Source organism: Salvelinus namaycush, chromosome 12 (assembly GCF_016432855.1).
Source record: "Salvelinus namaycush isolate Seneca chromosome 12, SaNama_1.0, whole genome shotgun sequence".
NCBI lineage: Eukaryota > Metazoa > Chordata > Actinopteri > Salmoniformes > Salmonidae > Salvelinus > Salvelinus namaycush.
Window position 1 is genome coordinate 17871004 of NC_052318.1, and position 6606 is coordinate 17877609.

Consider the following 6606-nt stretch of genomic DNA (forward strand, 5'->3'; position numbering starts at 1 on the left):
TAACGAATTTGATCCAAATTTAACAAGATCTCCCTGTTAGTAATGCATGACAACCCAGCGGAAACGGCTCCCCAGATATGAAGAGGGATTGGAACGTTCGAGCGTTCAAAACAACTGGGAACTCGGAAAAATACGAAGTGAAACCATGATCAGTGATCTTCAGGTCGGAAAGTAGGAGCTCTAGAAAGAGGCTCGAGTTCCGGAGTTGGATGACCGTTTAAATCGATTTTACCAAGCCAGAGCTCGTTTTTTCCTCCCGAGTTCTCAGTTGCTACGAACACTCGGACATCTAGTTTACTGTCGTTTTGACCGCGGCAAGAGCACTTGGTCTTTGTCGCAGAAGTGGGAGGGAACGCTTGGGCCGTCCTGTATTTTTATTGGTGTTTTGGAATGGAAAGTGGAATCCAGAGCTATGATTGGTTACGTTGCCGGCGATATAAAAGTTATAGAATCACATTTCCTTCTTTCTCTACCAAGGCGAAGGAAGGCTTCGCCGTTGTTTAACTCCGACCAACATCAGCGTCACCCTCGGTCACGAAGTTGGTTAGTACAAGATAGTTTAATCTTAACATAATCAATGCATTTATTTGAGTTCGCCATAAGCAGATACAATTTATATCCCGAATTGGTCGGCTAGATGGTATTTAGCAGGCTGACGTCGTTATCCGGTCTGAAGAAGGCTGGCTAACTAGTAGACACATTGATTTAATAAACTCACTATAACTAGTTTGTCACAATTCGATCCCAATTTACTTTGACTGTTTATCTAACATGGCTAGCAAACTAAATGTGTCGTATAGTGTGTTAATTAGCGAGTCGGTCAACCTTTGTCGTGGTCGCATATGGCAGGTCGAGTTTGGTGCAGGCAGTTTGAAAGACATTCGACTGACGGTTCCAACGTTTGTACGCATGCTAACTAAAGGAAAGGCGCGCGATCAACCTCATAGTTTCGGCCTAGCTAGTTGTAGCTAGAACGTTCTAGTGCCTTGGTCAGGTCGTTAGAGTTTCGCACTAGTTTCCGACGTGACGTGAACGCGGCAATAAAACTGCACCCCACTCGGTGTGACGCACATTTTAATGGCGAGATTTCTTTACAGAAGTGTAATGTTGCGCAATCTCATGTATCACTTTTTTATTGATAAAGTTTAACTTGTTTTTGGATGACTTAAACTTACACCCTATTCCTGTGTTTAGGCAACATGTCTAAAGGACCGGCAGTTGCCATTGATCTCGGGAGCACCTACTCCTGCTTGGATGTGTTCCAGCATGGCAAGGTTGAAATCATTGCCAACGACCAGTGCAACAGGACCACTTCAAGTTGTGTTTCCTTCAGACTCAGACTTATTGGTAATGCCGTCAATAATCGGGTTACCATGAACCCTGCCACACAGTATTCGGTACGTTTTTAAGTTATGATCATTTATCATTAAATTGCTATATTTTAATTGTATTTTGTTACCTGTATGGTGCGCCAAAGCCTTTTCATCTAAGTTATCGATGATTCTACTCGACCCAAGCTCCAAGTTGAATAAAAAGGAGAGGCTAAGTCCTTCTACCCAGAAGAAATTTCCTCTATGGTTCTGGTCAAGATGGAGATTGCCGAAGCCTACCTTGGAAAAGTTATAATTTCAAATGTGTAGACTGTAAATTAATGTGTATTTATTTTAAATCTGAACAGGAAGGTGCAGTTTTTAGTTTGCAATGACTAGTCCGTTTCTTGATTCCCTGTTATTGAATTATTAAAATGTATATTGATATTTTCTTTCCCTAGACAGTCAACAATGTAGTCGTTCCCGTGCCTGCTTAATTCAACAACTCCCAGTTCCAGGCATCGAAAGATGCTGGCACCATCTCAGGCCTGAATGTACTGCATATCATCAATGAGCCAACTGCTGCTGCCATTGCCTACGGCTTGGATAAGAAGGTAACTGGCTTGCTATGATCTTTATTCTGTTGAAAAGGACTGCAATGCAGTGATTATTCGCTGTGATGAAGTTTACTCCTGCCATTCGTAGTTTCCACCAGAGGTCGAAAGACCAAAGATGGCCTAACAACTTCCTTGGATGTCTGAGCGACAATAGAAATTGAGTCTACAATGATGTACAGTTGAGTCTGTAGTTCTTTTAATGTTGGTTGACTTGATTGTATTTTGTCATCTGAGCAAGGAGGACATTGGGTGCATGGTCCAGGAGGCTGAGAAGTACAAGTGTGAGGATGATGTGCAGCGTGACAAGGTTCCCTGGAGTCCTACTCTTTCAACATGAAGTCTACTGTGGAGGATGAGAAACTGCAGGGCAAGATCAGTGACGAGGACAAGACCAAGATTCTGGACACGTGCAACAAGGTCATCGGCTGGCTTGACAAGAACTAGGTAAGAATTCATTTGTTATGCCTTGTACAGTCCTGGGCCACTCGCTGTGATGAAGTTTACTCCTGCCATTCGTAGTTTCCACCAGAGGTTGAAAGACCAAAGATGGCCCAATACCTTCCTTGGATGTCTGAGCGCTATTTTAATGTACTTCTCGTTTGCAAACCATGTATGTTTTTGGCTAATATAGACTGTATCCTCCAGGTGTATGAGGGTGAGGGCCATGACCAAGGACAAAAACCTGTTGGGCATGTTTGAGCTGACTAGAATCCCCCCTGCACCTCGATGTTCCTCAGATTGAGGTCACCTTTGACATTGACGCTAACGACATCATGAAGGTGTCTGAAGCTGACAAGCACACTGGCAAGGAGGACAAGATCACTATCACCAATGACATGGGTAAGTTTGTTGTGGAGATGGCATTGTAAGACTAGAAAATGGGCTACAGTTAATAGCCCTAACCCAGTAGTTTCGCTGTGATGAAGTTTATTCCTGCCATTCGTAGTTTCCACCAGAGGTCGAAAGACCAAAGATGGCCAAATACCTTCCTTGGATGTCTGAGCGACTGAAGTTAAATATTTCTCATTTGAAGACCATTTAATATTTTGCTAATGTTAATCTGTTTATGTTTCTTAGACTGCTGAGAAGTAAGAGTATGAGCACCACCAGAAGGAGCATCACCAAGTTGTACCATGGTGCTGGTATGCTCGACAGCATGGCTGGTGGATTCCCCGGAGCTGGTGGCGCGGCTCATGGAGGCGGTGGGTTATCTTGACTGACTTGAGGAAGTCGACTAAACCATTCCACTGTTTCTGCAACTACCTCACAAGCAACGTTTGAAATGTTCTACCTGTTTGTGACGGAGTCAGTGACTCTTGTCAGTGAGATTTTAAAGTTAGAAAAAAGGTTGCCTGATCACACTTCTATTGCAACTTTGTTTGCTACACAACAGAACAGTAATTTTCTGTTTGCTCAACTAAGCTGTCAGATTTCACATGGAGTATATTGTGCCTTTAAGGCACAATGCCTTAAAGACAAAATAAAACATGGTGACCTTCCACTGCAACTTCTAAATGTTGATCTCAAGTGCTTTTACCACTGTTCAGAGCTTTTGATAAGGTCCTTATTTTGGTTAATATTGTTATGACAAAGTTTAATCTCACTTGTGACTTCCCATAACAAACTTCCAGCTGCTAGACCAGTGTCAATGTTTGTGGTCCTACCACTAAATATTATAGATATTTTGCAGCGGCAATCATCCAGTTTCTCAATAACCATGTTTCGTGCCACAGTTATGCAAGTAGTTGTATCCATTAAAATGTGATGAAGTTTATGGTGTCATTTTATAAATGCTGACTGAATTTGTTCGTTATACATCTCGTGTCGGTAAAATGTATTGTGGGAAATGGCAGTGGAAACACCTTTACGCGCAAGTATGGTCCTCCCTCTATGACTGGGGTGGGTAGGCTAATGTAGATTAGTCTACCCGCACTATATGCGAGCTGTTGGCTAGGCACATTTGCTATTTACTGCAAGTTTTTGTGATGACTATCAGCCTTAAATGCGACATAGTTAGCTGTACATTCTTATTCGGGACAAACTTACACGAAACAGTACATTTAGTGTGCTGTTTATCTGCATATAGTCCCATTTGGTGGAAGTAAGAGTATGAGCACCACCAGAAGGAGCATCACCAAGTTGTACCATGGTGCTGGTATGCCCGACAGCATGGAAGTCGACTAAACCATTCCACTGTTTCTGCAGCTACCTCCCCCTCACATTGACTTCAATTGCTTTGCAGATAGATTTAGAAAATGGTTATTGCGGTTTCTGTCAGACTACATATGGTAGGGTAATTTTGCTGAATTATCCCAATGTAGTAACTCAGTCTATCGTTGGTAGATTTATTTCAACAGCACAATTTACTTGATGCATTTGATGATACTTTTTGATGCAAAGTTTATTTAGAAATGTATGGATGCAAGGAAAGAATGATGGTGCATGAGAAACATGATAGTTTTAATACAAATTACACGCGTTCAGCTTTCAAACAAGGAACAGTACTGCCCTATTGCACAGCTCTTGTATCTGTCTTTAATAAGCAAAGCGCAGCAGCTCTTATGGTGTGGTGGCCAATTATATCTTAAATGTCTCCCCTGTGTCCATCTCTTTTTTCCATGTTTCCCCTTCCCAAACAAAGGGAGTTCATCGGTGAAAAATAGAGGTAGGGTAGTAGACAGTTGAGGGACTGACTATAATAAACCTTATGCGCTGGCTTAAGCCCGGTAGCAACCACTACAGAATGTCCGGTCAGAACAAGGATGAGGCGGATGTCCAGGGTAATGGGAATTTAAAACTTGTTCGGAATCGGTGTACCGTCCATAGGACGGTTGAGCTAACGTAGGCTATTGCGATTAGCATGATGTATGTACAAGAACATTTCCCAGGACATAGACAGTTTGATATTGGCAGAAAGCTTATTCTTGTTAATCTAACTGCATTGTTTAATTTACAGTAGCTATTACAGTGAAAGAATACCATGCTATTGTTTGAGGAGAGTGCACAGTTTAACAGTTATTAATAAACAAATTAAGCACAGCTTTTGTGATACCTAAATTTCTCTTTGCTTCTGAGTAACCTGGTCACACGGCATAAGACAGAGCACCTTAGGCAGTCTTGCTACACCATTTAAGAGGAGTGCAATGGTTCATTGGATCAGTCTAAAACTTTGCACATACGCTGCTGCCATCTACTGGCCAAAATCTAAATTGCAGCTGGAATAATGCGTTATGGCCTTTGTCTTGCATTTCAAAGATGGTACAAAAAATGCAAAATGTTTTTTCTTCTTTGTATTATCTTTTACCAGATCTTGTGTGTTATATTCTACATTTCCACAAACAGTACCAATAATATGCATATCCTTGCTTCAGGGCCTGAGTTACAGGCAGTTAGATTTAGGTATGTCATTTTAGGCGAAAATTGAAAGAAAGGGGCGGATCCTTGTAAGATGTCCACACACATCTGACTACTCATGGTTCAGATAACTGAGAATCATGTCCAGTGATAACTGACATTACCTATGTGGTCGTTTAGATGCATGCACAATTAAACATCAGACATACAGGGATTCAGTCCACAGGAGGAAAAGTTCAGCAGGAGGGTAGGCATGTTTCTGACCACACAGCGTGCTGGGGTCAAAGACTGACTGAAACTGAAGTCCTGGGAATCAAGGCCACTGATAGGCTGCAGGAGATGTGGCGGTAATTAGTTAGCGTGACTGACCAATAAGACACTAACAAAAGTGGGGGTCCTCTGAATGGGAGACTAAGCTGCCCAACTAGAACTAACCATAAGTGATGGATAGAATCAGCTGACTGAAGCTGGCCGTTTTAACAACTGCAATTAAGGGTGATGGAGGACTGCCAATATCTAGTAAAGAAAGATATTAGGGAGGGGTCGAAATTAACACAACTGTTTCCCAGAGGAAAATGGGGGAGCGTCATGCTTTTTAAATTTCTGTCGCTGGGTTTAGTGTATTTTTTATTTAGTCCAGGGGAGTGTCATGTAATTTGTAATTGATTAAATATCAAATCCCTGATACTCTGTTGAGCACGAAATATGTGCGTAGTGTGGTCTCAAATGATCCATAGCCTATACTAAAGGCCCAGGCTATACGAAGAGCATGCTTAGAGAAGCACAGGGCAAAATTATATTTCTAAGAAAATGTACTTCCCGTTTTTGCGCTGCTGGGATGGTATGATATATATTTTTTTTTACAATTAAATATCTGCGTGCGGACTAGGCCTACTGATGTCCTATTCAGTTTGAGAGGGAGAGCGCGAAGATGAGGACCGGAGGTACGCTTGTATTGTTGCCAATAATGAAGCTTTTTATCAAGAGTTATTGACCTCTCAATAAGCCATTTTATAGTAATTTACAGAACTTGTATTACTATGAAGCGGCAGCCGCGGTGATGGACAGCGCATGGGTGCTTAAAGTAGGCTAATTCAAGAAGGCCTAATTCATTTAAACAGTCTTAATTTGACTTCAGGCTACTAACAAGGGTTTTGTGTTGGAGCCTATTTCTTCCTATTCAAGAAATAAGAGGTAGGCCTACCTGTTTGACAGATTAAATGATAGTCTAGTATCCATAGATTTAGTCAGACAATTCCTTCAGTCACCATGCACTCCTTAAATATCTCAGTGTCAGTGAACTGCTTGGTGTGTTAAGTTAAAAC

At 41.7% G+C, this 6606-nt stretch overlaps 1 long non-coding RNA gene and 1 other non-coding gene across 3 annotated transcripts; both read left to right on the forward strand.

The window, feature by feature from the left end:
* The first annotated feature begins 412 nt into the window (after positions 1 to 412).
* LOC120056980 lies at positions 413 to 4520 on the forward strand. Of its 2 annotated transcripts, none has more exons than XR_005477863.1 (6): positions 413 to 543; positions 1195 to 1397; positions 1772 to 1924; positions 2162 to 2371; positions 2573 to 2767; positions 3005 to 4520. It is a non-coding gene; the product is annotated as an uncharacterized LOC120056980 (long non-coding RNA). The 2 variants fall into 2 exon arrangements; XR_005477862.1 differs by having other exon boundaries at positions 414 to 543; positions 2166 to 2371.
* Positions 2840 to 2933, forward strand: LOC120057643. The gene has a single exon (XR_005477933.1). It is a non-coding gene; the product is annotated as a small nucleolar RNA SNORD14 (small nucleolar RNA).
* Positions 4521 to 6606: the final 2086 nt, after the last annotated feature.